The sequence below is a fragment of the Ovis canadensis genome, chromosome 10, assembly GCF_042477335.2.
Source record: "Ovis canadensis isolate MfBH-ARS-UI-01 breed Bighorn chromosome 10, ARS-UI_OviCan_v2, whole genome shotgun sequence".
Lineage (NCBI taxonomy): Eukaryota > Metazoa > Chordata > Mammalia > Artiodactyla > Bovidae > Ovis > Ovis canadensis.
Genome location: NC_091254.1, coordinates 61,491,715 through 61,511,282, shown reverse-complemented (window position 1 = coordinate 61,511,282; position 19,568 = coordinate 61,491,715).

Sequence of the window (19,568 nt, the reverse complement as noted above, 5' to 3'; positions counted from 1 at the left end):
TGACAAAATAATGTACGTCTTCTTTTTAATATGCTATCTAGGTTGGTCATAACTTTCTTTCCAAGGAGTAAGCATCTTTTAATTTCATGGCTGCAGTCACCATCTGCAGTGATTTTGGAGCCCAAAAATATAAAGTCTGACACTGTTTCCCCATCTATTTCCCATGAAGTGATAGGACCAGATGCCATCATCTTGTTTTCTGAATGTTGAGCTTTAAGCCAACTTTTTCACTCTCCTTCACTTTCATCAAGAGGCTTTGTAGTTCCTCTTCACTTTCTGCCATAAAGATGATGTCATCTGCATATCTGAGGATCTGAGGTTACTGATATTTCTCCCAGCAATCTTGATTCCAGCTTGTGATTCTTCCAGCCTAGAGTTTCTCATGATGTACTCTGCATATAAGTTAAATAAGCAGGGTGACAAAATACAGCCTTGATGTACTCCTTGTCCTATTTGAAAGCACATCCAGTTCTAACTGTTGCTTCCTGACCTGCATATAGGTTTCTCAAGAGGTAGGTCAGGTGGTCTGGTATTCCTATCTCTTTCAGAACTTTCCACAGTTTATTGTGATCCACACAGTCAAACTAGTGCATAAAATGTAGATCCATTTCTTAGGATAAAATTAAAACATGCACACTAATAAATATAATGAATGTCCATAAGGGTGATGTACACAAATTTACATAAAAATTAATAAGTAACTCCAGACATTTTTGGTTAAGAAGGACTTAGCAAATCATCAATGTTTTTCATAGAAGTGATACTATGTGGCCTTCTAGTTACTTATAGGTCCTATTTTGTCCATTCTACTTGGAATGAAGTATAACTGAATCCTCTGTATCCTGACAAAGGTATATCCCACACAATATCACTTCATTCACTAATATGAGAAAGGAAAAACAAATTTGCAACATGGGTCCAAGAACCTTCTATAAAATAAGAGACTGAGACCTCAGTTTTTTTTTTTCATCTCTGCAGTTAAAAATTAGGGCAACCCATTGGGCTTCCCAGGTGGCTCAGATGGTAAAGAATCTGTCTGCAATGTGGGAGACCTGGATTGATCCCTGGGTTGGGAAGATCTCCTGGAGAAAGGAATGGCTGCCCACTCCAGTATTCTTCCCTGGAGAATTCCATGGAAGGGCAGAGGATCCTGGTGGGCTATCATGGGATCGCAGAGAGTTGGACACGACTGAGCAAGTAACACTTTCAGTTTCACTGGAAAGAACTAAGGGGGCTAAGATTAAAGCATTGAGAAGACATTGATGGTTCCAAAGGAAAACTTTAATCCAGTGACCCAAGCATAATCCACGTATATACGTGTTGAGAGGGAGGGCAGATCTAGCACCATGTGTGAGTGAGACTAGAGCCCATTAGGACTCAGAACTCCTGGGGTTCTATCATGCTCACAGGAAAGCAACTGTAAATATGAATATAAACTGGTATAGCCTGAGGCCTAAAGCAGTTACAGAAAAAGATCTGTTAGACTGCCTGTGTTCAGAAACAGCAGCAGTAGTGAACTGAATAGATTATCCAGTTCTCTCTTGCTGAAGGGTTGGATTGGCCCACCTGTGAATCAGGAAGACTGGACAAGCTGAGATCAAGGAGGTCACAAAGAAAAGACAGAACCTTCTGCTTAAAAGAATGGTGTGTGCATTTTCAAAAGATTAGCAGAAAGAGGGGAAGAGTTGTAATTGCCAATACTGCATAGGATTGTTGCAAGGATTAAACAAATTCACACAGAAACAGACTTACAGACTGAGAGAATAATTTATGGTTACCAGGGGGCAAGGGTGGAGGGAATAGTTAGGGAGTTGGGGATTGAGATGTACACACTGCTATATTTAAAATGGATAACCAAGAAGGACCTACTATATAGCACAGGGAACTCTGCTCAATACTTTGTAACAACCTAAATGGGAAAAGTATTTGAAAAAGAATAGATATATGGATATGTAAAATAAATAAATACCAACAAGATAAACACAAAATCTAATCATCATTAGATAACTTTAAATATACTTTATATAATCCATTTGAAACATGTATTTAGAAGAGTAGATTGAAATAATAAGGCATAACAGTGAGGCTTTTCTGAAAAATAATACACTTAAGCTAACTTAACAGTTTAGAGGTAATAAAGTATCATTGTGCTTACCTCAAAACAAACAAGCAAACAAACAAAACACTTAGAACCATGCATGATATATGTTAAGTCCTCAATATTGAGAACTTGATTTGGTGAAGTGGCTCATACCAAAAGATATGGAAAAGATCTTTTCTTGGTAGAGAATTACTACCTGGAAAGCAAAATCATCAGAAGTATACTTCACGATCATGAGACAAAAACAAGGTCAAGTTGGTGTTAAGTTTTCTTAATAGGATCTGTATGGATAATAATACCAAAGGAAACATGGTGATGAAATCCAAGTGGTGAAGTCTTTCGATGCCCTGGGCAGTTTCAACATGAGTGACCTTACGCTCATTTGCTGCTCTGCCTTTTCTCATTTGGGGCTCACCAGCTTTCTTCCACTTTTATGGGTCATATTTTTTTCTTAAGTCATGTTAACATAATCAACGATGTTAACATGTTAACATATTCAACCAGATATTGTCATACACCTGGGAACACTTCTGTCCCTATGTCTGAAATTTAATCTTAGTGTTATGTGGCATGCACCCTAATGGGTGTCCTAATACATTCCATTAAAACCATCTCTCCATAGACATTGAGGAGAGAAGATGACAGAGAGATGAATTTAGAGGAAAAGCAGTGAAGGATATGTTTCCTGAAGCAGATTTTAGGTCATAAACTCATTGGATAGGCTTGAGGGAAGGCCTTGTCACACAGTATGTCTTATAGGTCTTCTAGCAGAACCACTTTAGGATGAAATTCTTCTGCATTCCTACATCATGCTTCATCTGATCTGGTTGTAGGAGCGAACCATTATTTCCTGAGGTCAAAAGAATTTGTAGAAGTGCTCTCAATGTTACCATCAATCATCCCTGAGAAAATAAGAAGTTATAAGATTATGGGTGGGAGACTGTCTCATTTTAGTAACAAAAAAGGATGTATTTTAAAATCTATAAATCATGATCCCCAGCTTGTCCCTACTAGTATTCTAGAATAGTTAGTCAACATAGCAAGTGACACTAAAAATCAGCATGGATTCAAAGGCTGTGCTTGCTAATCCCATTTCCTTCTAGATAGCATTGCTGGATCACAAGATGATGCAAGAGGTGCTGAGTATATCTGACAACTTGTCGTGAAACCACTGTGGGTAAAATGAGAATGTGGTGACTGGATTATGTCAGAGGGACCTTCAAGTGACTGATCATTCAAATTCAAACACAAATATAGCAAAGAGCAGAGTCTTATGTCCACTGCTATGGAACTGCTTAGGTATTCTTTCTTCCAATGATGAAGAGAATTTCTTCTTAAAACTGTAGATAGAATTGAGTGGAGAGGTCTATCAAACTACCAGTTGGATAAGTATGGGATCTGAACACATGTCTATAGGCTGTACATAAAATTCAAACTAAAAAGATCAAGTCAGTGTCCCCTTACTTGGAGTGGTTCTCCATCAGTCAACTTTTACTGAAATACATTTGGAAAAATGACCTTGAACTCAGTCTATGTGCCTAAAGAGAAAAGTACTCTATTACATATTTCAATGATCATTGTTCCCCGCACAAAAAGACCTTAGGAAAGGAAGAATTCCAAAATGGCAGCTACTACTTGAACAGAATGTAACTGACATATTGGAAATTTGACAGTAAGTACAATTATATGCACTCCTTGCTTCTCCCCTAACACTTGGGGGTCCAGTTATGTATAATAACAAGAAGAATGTTTCTGATTAAAGGCATACTCTGTATTATATGCATAATTTTAAAATAAGTAAAACAGTGACATGCTATTTCTATTTAGATTTCTGGGCTCAACACTGGATTCTACTAATGGATATTGAAATAAAAGTTAAATATTTTAGCTGCTAACTTGTCCTCTTCCCCAGAATTCGAATCCCAACTGATATAGGAACAGTTGATTAACCGTCTTTGGAAAAAGGGCCCTACTCACCCTGATAGAGTCCATTGGAAATGTTCTCTGGTGTTGGTTTTGTGCTTCCTTTCCTACAGTATAAGCTCAGTGAGGACAATAATTCCTTGTGCACCTGTACCCAAATTCTAGTATGTTATTTATTATGGAATAAAATTTCAATTCTCATTGTTGCCCTGTTGACAATAAATGTGTGTCCTCCCCGATCCCTTCTCTCTTGGTGTTCTCCAATTGATTAAAGCAGATTGCCTTTCTTTAGAGAAAAGTTACAAACTCAAAGTATTTCATCTTCTTAGTGAAGCCCAACTATTCTCTTTTAGGTTAGTAAGCAGACAATGGATCCATACGGCATCTTCTGAAATATCCATAGGATATTATCTATCAACATTAACCTCATTGGTGGGAAGCTACTATTTCTGCACAAGTACTATCATTTCGATAGCTCTTCCTTGTCAGTTTTTTTAAACAAAATGTATTAGAACTGTACTTTAGAGAAATAACAGAGATTTATCTCTCCCCTTTATCTTGTAGAAGAAAGCATGATTACACTGATTTCTCCCTTCAGGTTTTTGCCTGGAATAGTGAAAGCTAAAATATTCATTTTGGTATCATTTACCAGAGTTAATTATAACACAATCATTAACCCAAAATACCTTTGTTTCCAGCTTCATTTAACTCCATTATAATTACCCTTTACTTCAGTCTGCAAAGTCCTTTGCTTTTGAGGGTGGGAGTAACTGGGAGGTACAGTGTAAAAATATTTTAGGTGTTAGAAGATGAAATGACCTTTTGTATTACTCACTTTTGAACCATATTTCACTTTTTGGCAGCTAAAAAGTACAAGTTGCCATGGAAATGAACAATGGTATTAAATGTGGGTATGCACTCAATGGTCTCTATCATTCTCTAAGTAAGCAGAAATGTTTGAGTTAAATGATAGGAAATGCAAGATGCTCTTACACATTATTATGAAAAGATGTGCAATTTTGGATGATGTGCTGTAAAATTCGATACTCCATGCAGGGCAGGAAACTCCAGTGGTACAGAATTAGGGAATAATAAAAGATATTCCATTAATAGATGCTGGAGGAAAATGTGTGGAATAAAAATGTTCTGGAAGTTCAGATTCACAGTTAGGCTCCGTAGTTTTATTTTGGACTGTATATTAAGTGCACTTCTTTTTTTTTCCAACTTGTAATATAAATCTCATTACAAGGTACAGATTAAGTACTTAAAAATCTTGAGTTTGTGCTTCAACTTGATGGGCAATGAGTCAGAGATTTCAACCTTTATAAATGAAATGTATTAATATGCATGTAGAGCTGAATCCTACCTAGATGTCTGGCGAGCAGAGAGATAATACTGAAATTTCAAGATGGGAACTATAAGAGAAATGTGGTGTCTAGAGTTAAATAGCTGGACTCAGAAAACACGAGTTCTGGTCTTGGAATATGAAATTTGACCAGATATTTTTGATTCGCCATCTCCCCTTCTTTTTTCTTTAATGAAAAGTGCTAGTTTTGTGTTCTGGAAAGAAGTGGAAATGTGGGAATGAATTAATTATTTCATAAGCCCCTTGAAGATTCAAAAACAATCACTGAACAAGTGCCAGAATCTGTAAAAGGTGCAGCCTTCAATCACTCTTCTCACTCTTCCGCATACCAGATCTAAGGGCTGTGGAGTGCTTGGTTCCCCAACTGTTCTCATCATGGGCAAAATTTTGAAAAAAAAAAAAAAAAAACAGTGCTCAATTTATGTTTTTCACACCTAATGAGGTGAGAAATTCTAGGCAGGCCCCCAAAACATTTTTGGTGTACTGGAATTTGATCTCTGTGAAATTTAGCAGTTTCATCGTGACAGTTTTAGCTGAATTTTGCTTAGTTCTCTCTTGCATTGTTTTAAGCTTATGCTACATTTTCATTGCTGATAACACAGATGGCACCAAAAAGAAGCCAGTGAAATCCTACTTTTTTTTTTTGAAGTGCAGAAAAAAGTGAAAATTCACATGAAAAACTCTCAAGTTATTGAAGTACCCTTTAAAAATATAACGTTAGAATAAGAATGTCACAACGTTCCTTGGGACATTTTATTAAAAAATGAAGAGAGGACATAAAATATCTTTGCCATTAAAACACAATGTTTACTGGATATCAATCATAATTTATGTCTGTAAAGTTTTTAGAGTGGGGGCATTTTTTCAAGACATTGGAAAAATATTTGCCAAATGTGTTTGTGTGTTAATGAAGTTTTGCTCTTTTTCCTACATATATATTAGTTAACGCTTCAAAGGTATGTCAATTCCTTTAGGTCACTAGACATTCAGAGCTGTCATATTATTACTTTTGTGCAATTAGATGATAATCTTCCCAGGTTTTAATTGATACTAAGGAAGCAACTTAACTCACCAAGGAAAGAAAACTAAGTATACTATTTGATGAATTATCCAATCATCTTGTCAAGTCTAGATAAGTCGGGAGTGAGGGTGATTGGTAAATCTCTTTTAAAATTGAGAGGAGAAGATAAACTGTATACTACCAGCTACCCATTTTTCTTCACAATTGCATTTTCCCATTCCAACAATATCATAGATAATTGCAATGACTTTTTAACCAGTCCCTTTGATCACAAGGCTTATTTTCCAAAACTAATGTACATACTGATATGGGATGTCTTCCTGAAGTACTTCTTTAGCCATTTCTTTGCTCAAAAACAACCAATAGCTCCTTATTGGAGCTGAGATTCTCCACAATATGTCTTAAGTTTTAGCCTGCCGTTCTCTCAAAATCCACTTGGTGTACTGAACCCTGCTGAAGATAGGCTAACTGTGGACCAGGCTGAGTTTGAGAACCAAACTCAGCACTCACTTAGATTACTTACACACTCTGTACCCCATCTGCTGAATGGGGATAACAATAATAGTACCCACCTTCTAGGTCTTTTGTGAAAATGAAATGATTTAAAACAGGTTAATGCCTAGAGTGGTGCCTAGCACACAGGATGAGTTCATTCAGTGCCAGAGATCACTTTTCCTACAGCTGGCCCTGTGACTAAGCTCTTGCTGTACCTACCTGATGTGTCTCCCTGGTTCTGCATATCCAACAATCACTCCCCTTCAAGGCCAGAGTCAGATGCTTTGTTGCTGTTGTTCAGTAGCTAAGACATGTCTGACTCTGTGTGACCTCAGGATCTGCAGCATGCCAGACTTTCCTGTTCTTCACTGTCTCCTGGAATTTGCTCAAATTCACAGCCACGGATTTAGTGATGCTATGTAACCAACTCATCCTCTCCACTCCCTTCCCCTTTTGCCTTCAATCTTTCCTACCATCAGGGTCTTTTCCAATGAATTGACCAAAGCATCAGAGCTTTGGTTCAGCATCAGTCCTTCCAATGAATATTCAGAGTTGGTTTACTTTAGGATTGACTGGTTTCACTCCTTGCAGTCAAAGGGTCTTCTCCAGTACCACAGTTCAAAAGCATCAATTCTTCAGTTCTCATCCCTCTTTATAGTCCAACTCTCACATCCATATTGGAAAATCCATATGACTATTGGAAAAACCTTAGCTTTAACTAGATGGACCTTTGTTGGTTAAGTGATGTTTTTTCTTTTTAATATGCTGTATAGATTTGCCATCGCTTTTCTAACAAGGAGCAAGTCTTTTAATTTCTTGGCTGCAATCACCATCCACAGCGATTTTGGAGCTTAAGAAAATAAAATCTGTCACAACTTCTACTTCTCCCCCTTCTTTTGCCATGCAGTAATGGGAGGAGATGCCATGATCTTTGTTTTTTGAATGTTGAGTTTTAAGCCAGCTTTTTCACTCTTGTCTTTCATGCTCACCAAGAGGCTCTTTAGTTCCTTATCACTATCAGTTATAAGAGTGGTAATATCTATATATCTGAGGTTGTCGATATTTCTCCTGGCAATCTTGATTCCAGCTTGTGAGTCATCCAGTCCAGAATTTTGCATGATTTTGCATATAAGTTAAATTAACAGGCTGACAATATACAGCCTTGACATACTCCTTTCCCAATTTTGAACCAGTCAGTTGTTCCATGTGAGAATCTAAGTGATTGTGTGTGTTAGTCACTCAGTTGTGTATGACTCTGTGTGATCCCAAGAACTGTAGCCCACCAGGCTCCTCTGTCTACGGAATTCTCCAGGCAAGTATACTGGAGTGGGTTGCCATTCCCTTCTCCAAGGGATCTTCTCAACCCAGGGATCAAAACTGGGTCTCCCATATCGCAGGCAGATTCAAATGTTGCTTTTTGCTTTATTATGAAGTTTGAATGATGATTAAAATCAAATGTGATACTCTGAGTTACCAAAGCATCTTTCTTTTTAAAGATTTTTTTTTCAATGTGGACCATTTTTAAAGACTTCATTGATTTTGTTATAATATTGCTTCTGTTCCATGTTTTGTTTTTTTGGCCACGAGGCATGTGGGATCTTAGTTCTGCAACCAGGGACTGAACCCACACCCTGAATTAGAACGCAAAATCTTAAGCACTGGACTCCCAGGGAAGTCCCCAAAGCATGACTTACTCCTATCACAATGCATTTCTCTTAGCTTGCCTTATATTCTAGTTACATGCATGGTGCCTTTATCTTGCCTGTGGGAGATTGAAACCTATAGGGGTCAAGATGGCATTTCATGCCTTATAACCCTCAATATGTCAAAATAGTAATTATTCACAGTAAACATTGAAGAACATCTCATTAATAACTATTACAATATCTTTCAAAATGGGAAGTTCATGTTAGTCTGTGTCTAGATTCCATTTTGTAGCATGAAATTTTAACAAATGTTTTCTGATAGTTCAGATGGTAAAAAAAAAATCTGCCTGCAATGTAGCAGACCTGGATTTGATCCCTGCGTTGGGAAGTTTCCCTGGAGAAGGAAAGGGCAACTCATTCCAGTATTTTTGCCTTGAGAATTCCATGGACAGAGGAGCCTGGTGGGCTACACTCCATGGGGTCTCAAAGAATTGGACATGACTGAGTGACTAACACTAACTAAATAAAAGTTCTCTAATAGATGGTTTGTTAGCATTAGTTTCCCCTGGGTTTAATGAAACAAAACTAGGATAATTTCTTTTGAGAAAAAGTTATATTTTTCTTTATGGTAGAGTATACATTTTGTGTTACATGCTACTGTGTAACGGTCTTAGATATTTAAATTTAATTTGTAGAGTTTTTAAAGTGCATGGCTTAATATTTTATTTTTCTCCTCATGGGGTCATCTATTAATACCTTCATGCATAGGGAGTCATTCAAAATTCACATTATGGTATTGGCCCACTGAGATCTGTTCAGATTTCTAAAGATCTTATCCCTCTTTCTTCTTTCTGTTCACCCATGTTCCAAGCATAACTTAATGCTTGAATTCTAGGTTTCAAGAGAATATGGAGAAGTATATTTACAAAATCCAGATATTTTTCATCCGAATTTCAGCCAAGAAACAACTTATCATGCCACTGAAGCAAGATATGTCACTATGGAATTTGATTTATTACATGCTTCAGCTCTTAATGGAACAGAATAAGGCAATCTACCATGATTGTTGCTTCGAGCATAAGGTTAGGGGAGAAGTAATGCAAACAACTTCAAAATGGGGATGATGGAACCTGTCTCCTTCTCTCCAGGCTTCTGGCTGACACCCACCTTGGATCCTCGGGTCACCCTCAGTCAGATCATCTCCATCATCAGCCTCCTCTCATGACATCTGAACAAGCTGAAAAATTATTTTTTTTAAATTGGAAAAATGAGTGGTTCTCCTGCATCCTCTGTGGAAAATTTGGAAGACTACTTTATAAATATGAGAAATTCATGAGGCTCAAGTGATTTATATCCTCCTTCAAGAGAATAGGGACTGAGGTAACAGAGAACCTTCTTATAACTCATGCAACTCATTGCAAGGTCAGTAGCCAATAAAGACATCACCATTCATGATTAATTGTGGACGGGTCCACCCATTTGATTCCTTTTATCCCAGAGTCCTAGATAAATGCCATGATCAGGCCTTCAGTGTTCCAGCTTTGTCCTTCTTAGGTACCTAGCAAGACATAGCAAAGGAGGAAATTTAAAGAAAAAATGTTAAGCTGGTAAAATTTCATCTTAGAAGTAAAATACCACCTATACTGAAGAGATGTTTTTGCAGCATAAGAAATAAAAAAGAACTATTTGACTGACGTGAGTATTATCTTAATATGCTTGGCAACATAATTTACAGGTTTCTGCATTTTACTTTGTGTCTTCAAGATACCTAGTTCATTACTTTTTTAGTAAATGAGAAATAAGTTTGGATTTTTGTGGGTAAACAGTGACTCAGACTTCTTCTCTGATGATATTTAACTATATTCACAGAGATAATCACTTATTGGTAACAGTTTCTAAGGTCACGTTCATAGGTGGTCATTCTTACTTATTTCCATAAGCCGACTGATAAACTCAAATACATATTACAAGCCTTTTTATTATCTCATATTCATTTGGAACTTACTATGTATTTTACACAGGATTCTAATTTCCTCCCCCTACCCTATGTTTGCAAAAGCAGGGTACACAATGCTTATGTACTCTATATACCACACCAGCCTTATCCACAGTGGAAAAGATAAAGACTAGTAACATTGCCAAGTGTTTGTAGGAGACTGCTCAGTTTTCAAAACAATCTCATATTTTTTGATACATAAAGTAATCCTATAAGACACACATAGTATATCACCATTTTAACTCCAGTTTGCAGATGAGCAATGAGGTATTAAAAAATCAGATTATTAGCCCTTAATAAGTATCAAAGCCAAACTGTGTAAGAAGTAAGGATACCTAGGATTCATATTTCTTTTCCTCTGAACCTGGTCCCCAAATCTGTTTAATCTTTAGCAAGCATTAACTATGTTCGAAACTGCAATGTGCAGAGCTGAAGGAAGCATACTGAAAAAGCAGGTTTTGGCCACTGCGTTTCAGAAATGGCATTTGTAGAGGAGAGGGAAAATGTTACTATGCTACGGTTCAGGATTGGGAACTCATGTACACCCGTGGCTGATTCATGTCAATATATGGCAAAACCAATACAGTACTGTAAAGCAAAATAAAGTAAAAATAAAATTAAAAAATAAATAAATAAAACACAATTCTGCCCCTAAATGTGCGTGTGTGCTAAGTCACTTCAGTCGTGTCTGACTCTTTGTGACCCCATGGAGTAGCACTCAAGGCTCCTCTGTCCATGGGTATTCTCCAGGCAAGAATACCTGAGTGGGTTGCCATGCCCTCCTCCAGGGTGTTTTCCAGACCTAGGGATGCAACCCATGTCTCTTACATCTACCTGCATTGACAGACAGGTTCTTTACCACTCACACCACTTGGGAATGTGATTTGTTTCCAGTGTAAATGGCTTTGATCAGAAAATAAGTCTTCCAGGGTAGGCTTTCAATGGAAACTCCAAAACAAAAAGATAACCAGACTTCTCTGTGTTAGAAGTGAATGTGAATTTCAGGGTGAAAGGGCAAAGAGTAAAGGAAGGGAGAGATGAGTGAAGGAAAAAGTTTTCTATGTCAGAATCAGGATAGCTACATAGAATACAGGCTGAGTGACTTCACTATCACTTTTCACTTCCATGCACTGGAGAAGGAAATGGCAACCCACCCCAGTGTTCTTGCCTGGAGAATCCCAGGGACGGGGGAGCCTGGTGGGCTGCCGTCTATGGAGTCGCACAGGGTCGGACATGACTGAAGTGACTTAGCAGCAGCAGCAGCAGGGAAATTATTCCAAGAGAAGGCATTTGCATATGGTTCTGAAATTGAATTCTCAGTTGAATCCCCAATCTGCAGTAAAATTCTCTATACTCATATGATCTTCATATGTATATATCCCCCTACCCTTGAAATCAGGAAAAGGGTCTGGGTTTCACAAATGGGTTTGTGAATAGTGTATATAAACTAGAGGAGGTGAGACAAGAAGAGCCTGAGAGGGGATATAACACCAGATAATTTGTTGTTGCTGTTTAGTAGCTCAGTCCTGTCTGACTGTTTTTGGTGACTCCATGGACTATAGCCCACCAGGTTCCTCTGTCCATGTGATTTCCCAGGCAGGAATGCTGGAGTGGGTTAGCATTTCCTTCTCCAGGGGATCTTCCCCATCTAAGGATTGAACCCGTATCTCCTGCACTGGCACTCAAGTTCTTTACCACTGAGTCACCTGGAAAGCCCAAAACTAAATAATAGTGATTGTCAAAGCAAAAACAGTTGGGAAGTTTCAGAGATTTGGGAAAGGTTAAGCTTTTTAGAAGAAAAGGTAAGCTCTTAGGAGACCAAGCACAAAATTACAGTGAAGTGATTCAACTTGCTCATTCTGTATCACCTCAGTTTATTTCTAACTTGCTTAATGTCTGTACTTTGATTTTTTTCCCCCAAAGTACTTCCTCCTAGTGGTTAACAATATAATTATGATGTCAACTAAACTGTGAAAATGCATATCGAATTCAGGAAAGGTGAGAAAAGAAGCCTAACTCATCCAAAAATTGTTTACTTAATGATGGAAAGATGGAAAGGAAGAAAGTTTTGACAAAAGAACAGTCTCTGGATAGGCTCTCAGTGCCTCTTTGTTCTCTGACGGTCAAGGTGAATTTAGGACTCGAAGTTTCTTGGACTTGTGAATGTTGAAAGTTATCCTTTCCCATGATTCCTGAGAATTTCCTAAAAGTTGCACTTACAAGCTTTTAGAAAAAATTACTTTTCTTGAAGTTTAGTTGATATACAATGTGGTATTAGTTTTAGCTATACAGCAAGGTGGTTCAGTTATATATATATATATATATATATATATATATATATATATATATATATGGGTATACATATATTCACTTACATATATGTATATATATATTGTTATTATTTTTCAGTCATATCCAACTGCGACGCCATGGACTGCAGCATGCCAGGCCTCAGTGTGTGTGTGTGTGTGTGTGTGTGTGTGTGTATACCCTTTTGAAATTTTTCTCCCTTATAGATTATTTTAAAATATTAAATATAGTTCCTTGTGCTATAGAGTACGTCTTGGTTAGTTATCTATCTGTTAATCCCAAACTCCTAATTTATCCCATCCCCCCCCATTTCCCCTTTGGTAACCATAAGTTTGTTTTCTATGTTTGTGGGTCTATTTCTGTTTTGCATATAAGTTTATTTGTATCATTTTTATATTCCATATATACATGATATCATATGATATTTCTCTTTCTCTGTCTTGCTAATTTCACTTAGTATGATAATCTCTAGGTCCATCCATGTTGCCTTGCAAGCTTTTTGGCTTCCTGTTTCCCTCTTTTTTGAAAATCAAATCCTTTTAGCAGAACTCACACTCACACACACATGCATATCCACTCAACATTTTTTTTGTGTGATTGACCTTATTAAACCTTGGGACTTCGTAAGAACTGTCATAATGTACAAACCTTCTTCCTTTTCTTTACTTCCAGTCTCTTCCTATCCCCTCCACTGTTTTTCCCCCCTTTCAGCCTCTAAAGTAGAAAAAATTTCTCTCCACATTTCATATAACTTAAACATACCTTGTATAGTTCAGTCAGTAAAGAGTCTGCCTGCAATGCAGGAGACCCTGGTTTGATTCTAGGGCTCTGAACATCCCCTGGAGAAGGAAATGGCAACCCACTCCAGTATTCTTGCCTGGAGAATCCCATGGACAGAGGGAGCCTGTCAGGCTACAGTCCATGAGATCCCAAGAGTTGGACACGACTTGGTAACTAAACCACCACCAGGTATATCCATTGACTCCAGATTTATCTAATTTGTATATAGAGAAGGTAATTTAATTAAATGTTTTATTTGAAAAATAAAGTAGATTAATACATCTGTGCTTTCAGGGGTTATCTGGCTAATAGAAATCCTGTTTTAGAAATCTTTGAATCCAAACAAACTCAAACAATGGAAACAGCATTTTCTCTTTCCTGTTTTCACCTTTCTATTTCATCTGCTATTTCACTTTGGTACCAAATTGCTCTTCAAAAAATCTTAAGCCCATTTCAAATTCTCACTAATTTCAAGTGATAACTAAAATCATTGGTTATAGATCTAGTGTCAAATAAGTCTTTATCTCTTCCTGTGGGCGGCTATCTTCTTGACTGATGTAAGTGAAAGAAAGAACTGCATTTCTTTTTTCTAGTTGAAAATGGACAATTTAGCCACCACATGTCTGCCAATGTACCTCCATATGAGATGTAATTATATGTGAAATAATAACCTTGCTGCCAAATAGTTTTCAGTGCTTTGCTTTATATGAGAAACAATACATTTTTCGTTCCAAAAGGCAATAAGATAATGACATTCAAGTCAATCTCTTGCTGCTTTTACTTTCTTACTAAGTTTTAAGTCTCTCGCTCATCCCTCTCTAGTTTTCAATATGTTAAGATGACAATCTCTTATTATAATTAAGATAGCATAGCCTTTGGTTAATTTTCAGCTTAATTTTTTTTTCTCTGAAAATGTATGTATTAAAAAATGTCTATTCTCAATTTATGATAACAGGTTTTAGAAAACACTTCTCTCATATAAACCATCATCTATTGGGAAGTGTTAGGAATTTATAATAAACTATTTTTACTCATTTATTTTAGTGAATTAGAAGCCTGTTCAAATATAGAAGGAGTCAAGCAAAAGTCAGTAATAATAACCAATATTTATTTAGCACTAACCATAGATCAGTTTTCATGCTAAGCACGCTGCTACTGCGACTGCTGCTACTGCTGCTAAGTCACTTCAGTCGTGTCCGACTCTGTGTGACCCCATAGATGGCAGCCCACCAGGCTCTCCCGTCCCTGGGATTCTCCAGGCAAGAACACTGGAGTTGGTTGCCATTTCCTTCTCCAATGCATGAAAGTGAAAAGTGAAAGTGAAGTCGCTCAGTCGTGTCCGACTCAGCGATCCCATGGACTGCAGCCTACTAGGCTCCTGCATCCATGGGATTTTCCAGGCAAGAGTACTGGAGTGAGGTGCCATTGCCTTCTCTGGCTAAGCATGCTAAGATCTTTAAATGCAGTCTCTCACTTGTTCCCTTCAAAACACCTACAAAGTAGTTACTACCTCCTAATTTCCATTTTACATATGCTAAGTTGAATTTTTTATACAGAATTTTTTTTCCTGCTTCTCAAGAAATCAGCCAACCTCTGTATCCAAGGCTGAGTATATTTGCCATTATAGGTGAAAGCAAAGTTGTCAGACACACAGACCTTTCTCTCGTCTCTTAATTTTAATATCCCAGACTCCCTGAGGTAGAAAGATTGCAAGAAAGAGTGTACTAACATTTTAAGAAGAGCAAAATAGGGGAGAATGGAAGGCACAGAAACAGCAGAAACTTAAGGACTGGAAAGTGAAAACATCAATAGAGACCAGCTGTGTTAGTGACTAATTGCTGTTAAAACTAACCTCAATGCTCTGTTGATCAATTATCTGTTGGTCAGAAATTCAAGAGCATCCTAGCTGGGTAACTCTGGCTCAGGATCACTTATGATGTTGCAGCCAAGATGTTGTCCAAAGCTGCAGCATCTGAAGACTTGAATAGAGCTGGGAGATCTATTTCTAAGATAGTTGCTTCCTAACTGCTGCTGGCTATTGGCCAAAGTCTGGCTATTGTGTGGATCACAATAAACAGTGGAAAATGCTGAAAGAGATGGGAATACCAGACCACCTGACCTGCCTCTTGAGAAACCTGTATGCAGGTCAGGAAGCAACAGTTCAAAATGGACATGGAACAACAGACTGGTTCCAAATGGGAAAAAGAGTATGTCAAGGCTGCATATTGTCACCCCGCTTATTTAATGTATCTGCAGAGTACATCATGAGAAACGCTGGGCTGGAAGAAGCTCAAGCTGGAATCAAGATTGCTGGGAGAAATATCAATAATCTCAGATATGCAGATAACATCACCCTTATGGCAGAAAGTGAAGAGGAACTAAAAAGCCTCTTGATGAAAGTGAAGGAGAGTGAAATAGTTGGCTTAAAGCTCAACATTCAGAAAACAAGATCATGGCATCTGGTCCCATCACTTCATGGGAAATAGATGGGGAAACAGTGGAAACAGTGTCAGACTTTATCTTTTTGGGCTCCAAAATCACTGCAGATGGTGACTGCAGCCATGAAATTAAAAGATGCTTACTCCTTGGAAAGAAAGTTATGACCAACCTAGACAGCATATTAAAAAGCAGACATATATTATTTTGTCAACAAATGTTCGTCTACTCAAAGCTATGGTTTTTTCAGTGGTCATACATGGATGTGAGAGTTGGACTTTGAAGAAAGCTGAGCACCGAAGAATTGATGCTTTTGAACTGTGGTGTTGGAGAAGACTCTTGAAAGTCACTTGGACTGCAAGGAAATCCAACCAGTCCATCCTAAAGGAGATCAGTCCTGGGTGTTCATTGGAAGATGCTGAAGCTGAAACTCCAATACTTTGGCCACCTCATGGGAAGAGTTGAGTCATTGGAAAAGACCCTGATGCTGTGAAGGACTAGGGGCAGGAGGAGAAGGGGATGACAGAGGATGAGATGGCTGGATGGCATCACTGACTCGATGGGCATGAGTTTGAGTGAACTGTTAGAGCTGGTGATGGATGGGGAGGCCTGGTGTGCTGTGATTCATGGGGTTGCAAAGAGCTGGACACGACTGAGTGACGGCACTGAACTGATGGCTTCAAAGCCCTGCTTTCAAATCTTTGTATAACTACTGTTGATACCAATTGCAAGTAATGATTTTCATTAATTTTGCATTATGATCATTAAGCTTTCCTTCTACTACAGTTTAAATTCTTTCATTCTGACCTCAGGTAAAATATAGTATAACCTGCAAACTACTGTACTTCATTTTTTAAAAAACCTTTTATTTTATGTTGGACTATAGGCGATTAACAAGGTTGTGATAATTTCAGACGGACAGCAAAGGGACTCGGCCATACATACACATGCATGCATGCCCAGTTGCTTCAGCTGTGTCTGACTGCAGTCCCAACAGACCATAGCCTGCCTGGCTCCTCTGTCGATGAGATTCTCCAGGCAAGAATACTGGAGTGGATTGACATGCCCTCCTCCAGGGGATCTTCCTGATCAAGGGATTGAACCCACTTCTCCTGTGTCTCCTGCACTGCAGATAGGTTCTTTACCACCGTGTGGTTGGGCTTCCCCAACCACACATATACATGTATCCATTTTCCTCCAAACTCTGCTCCCATCCAGTCTGCCATATAACATTGAGCAGAGTTCCCTATGCTATACAGTAGCTCATTGCTGTTAATACATCTTAAATATAGCAGTGTACACATGTCAGTCCTAACCCCTCTATCTCTTCACTCCATGCCACCCCCCTGCCCCCTACCCTACCCTAGCAACCGTAGATTCATTCTCTAAGTCTGTGAGTCTGTTTCTATTTTGTAAATAAGTTCATTTGTATCATTTCTTTTTAGATTCTGCATACAAAGGATATTATTCTACATTTCCCCTCTATCTGACTTACTTCACTCAATATGACAATCCCTAAGTCTGTCTATCCATGTTGTTGCAAATGGCATTATTTCATTCTTTTTAATGATTGAGTGTATATGTACCACATTTTCTTTATCCATTCCTCCATCAATGTATATTTAGGTGCTTCCATATCTTGGCTATTGTTAACAGTGCTGCAATGAACACTGGGGTGCATGGATCATTTTGGACCATGCTTCTCTTCTGGGTATATGCCTAAGAGTGAGATTGCAGTGTCATATGGTAGCTTTATTTTTAGTTTTTAATGAAACTTCCATACTGTTCTCCTTAGTGGCTGTAGTGATTTATATTCCCACCAACAGGGAAGGAGGGTTGCATTCTCTCCACTCCCTTTCTAGCCTTTACTGCTTATGAATGTTCTGATGGTAGCCATTCTGACTGGTGTGAGGTGATATATTGTTGTAGTTTTTATTTGCATTTATCTAGGAAGCAGAAACCCACTCCAGTATCCTTGCCTGGAAAACTCCATGGACAGAGGAGCCTGCTGGGCTACAATCCATGGGATCGCAAAGAGTTGGACACGACTGAGCACACCATACCACCACCACAATAACTAGTGGTGATGCCTCTTGGCCATCTGTATGTCTTCTTTGGAGAAATGTCTGTTTAGGTATTCTGCCCATTTTTTGATTGCCTTGTTTGTTTTGATGATGTTGAACCTCATGAGCTGTTTATAAATTTTGAAGTCTAATCCCTTGTGGATCACATCATTTGCAAATGTTTTCTCTCAATCTGAGGGTTGTTCTTTTGTTTGGATTATTGTTTCCTTTTTGCAAAAGCTTTTGAATTTAAGTAGGTTCCTATGTGCTCATTTTTGTTTTTATTTCCATTACTCTGGAAGATGGATTGAAAAAGATATTGCTGTGATTTGTCAGAGAGTGTTCTGCTTATGTTTTCCTCTAGGAGTTTTATGATGTCTGGTCTCACATTTAGGTCTTTAATGTTTATTGTCTTAAAGGAATTCTTGGTTTGAGTCAGAATTCCGCAGACCTAATAATCATTAATTAATTAATTAATTAATGATTTTGATGGTGTTTATATTGATCCTGCAATTCTTGAAGCATAGCATATCTCAAGATAGATGACCCAGGAACTTCCTTGGTGGTCCAGTGGTTAAGACTCCAGGTTTCTAATGCAGGGGACATGAGTTCAATCCCTGGTCAGGGAAATAAGATCCCATATGCCACATGCTGCTGCTGCTGCTAAGTTACTTCAGTCGTGTCCGACTCTGTGTGACCCCATAGACGGCAGCCCACCAGGCTCCCCCATCCCTGGGATTCTCCAGGCAAGAACAATGGAGTGGGATGCCATTTCCTTCTCCAATGCATGAAAAGTGAAAGAGAAGTCTCCCAGTTGTGTTCGACTGTTAGCAACCCCATGGACTGCAGCCCATCATCCTTCTCTGTCCATGGGATTTTCCAGGCAAGAGTACTGGAGTGGGGTGCCATTGTCTTCTCCAATATGCCACATAGTGTGGCCAAAAATTTTTTTTTTAATTAAAAAAAAGATAGGTGATCTAGATATGTGCTGCATAGGGAAGCTGTTGGAAAGTAGTCTTAGGGCAAACAGAACAAATAAGTTTGAGACAAGTTGTGGAAAATTCTGTAATTAATAAATTTATTTAAATACACTTAATCCAGAATATTCTAAATGGTTTCTCTAAGTTATCTGAACTGAAACATATTTTTAAAAAATTTGATTAGTATCTATGGAACACTAGTTTTTGAGGGGATAGTAGGATCTTTCGAAAAGCAAGTAGGAAATATTATTGTGAAGATTTATGAATTTTATGTTTTGATGGCCAGAACTTAGTATTTTTGATATATAAAGAGAACACCAAAGAGTAATTCTTTTTTTAAAAAAATGAAAGAATTTGTTAGGTTGATTGCTGATTTTGAATGTCTGAATGGTAATTCTGCTCTTAATGGATTAAAAACATTTAAAAAAATGAGTGTTTTTAATATTCTCTT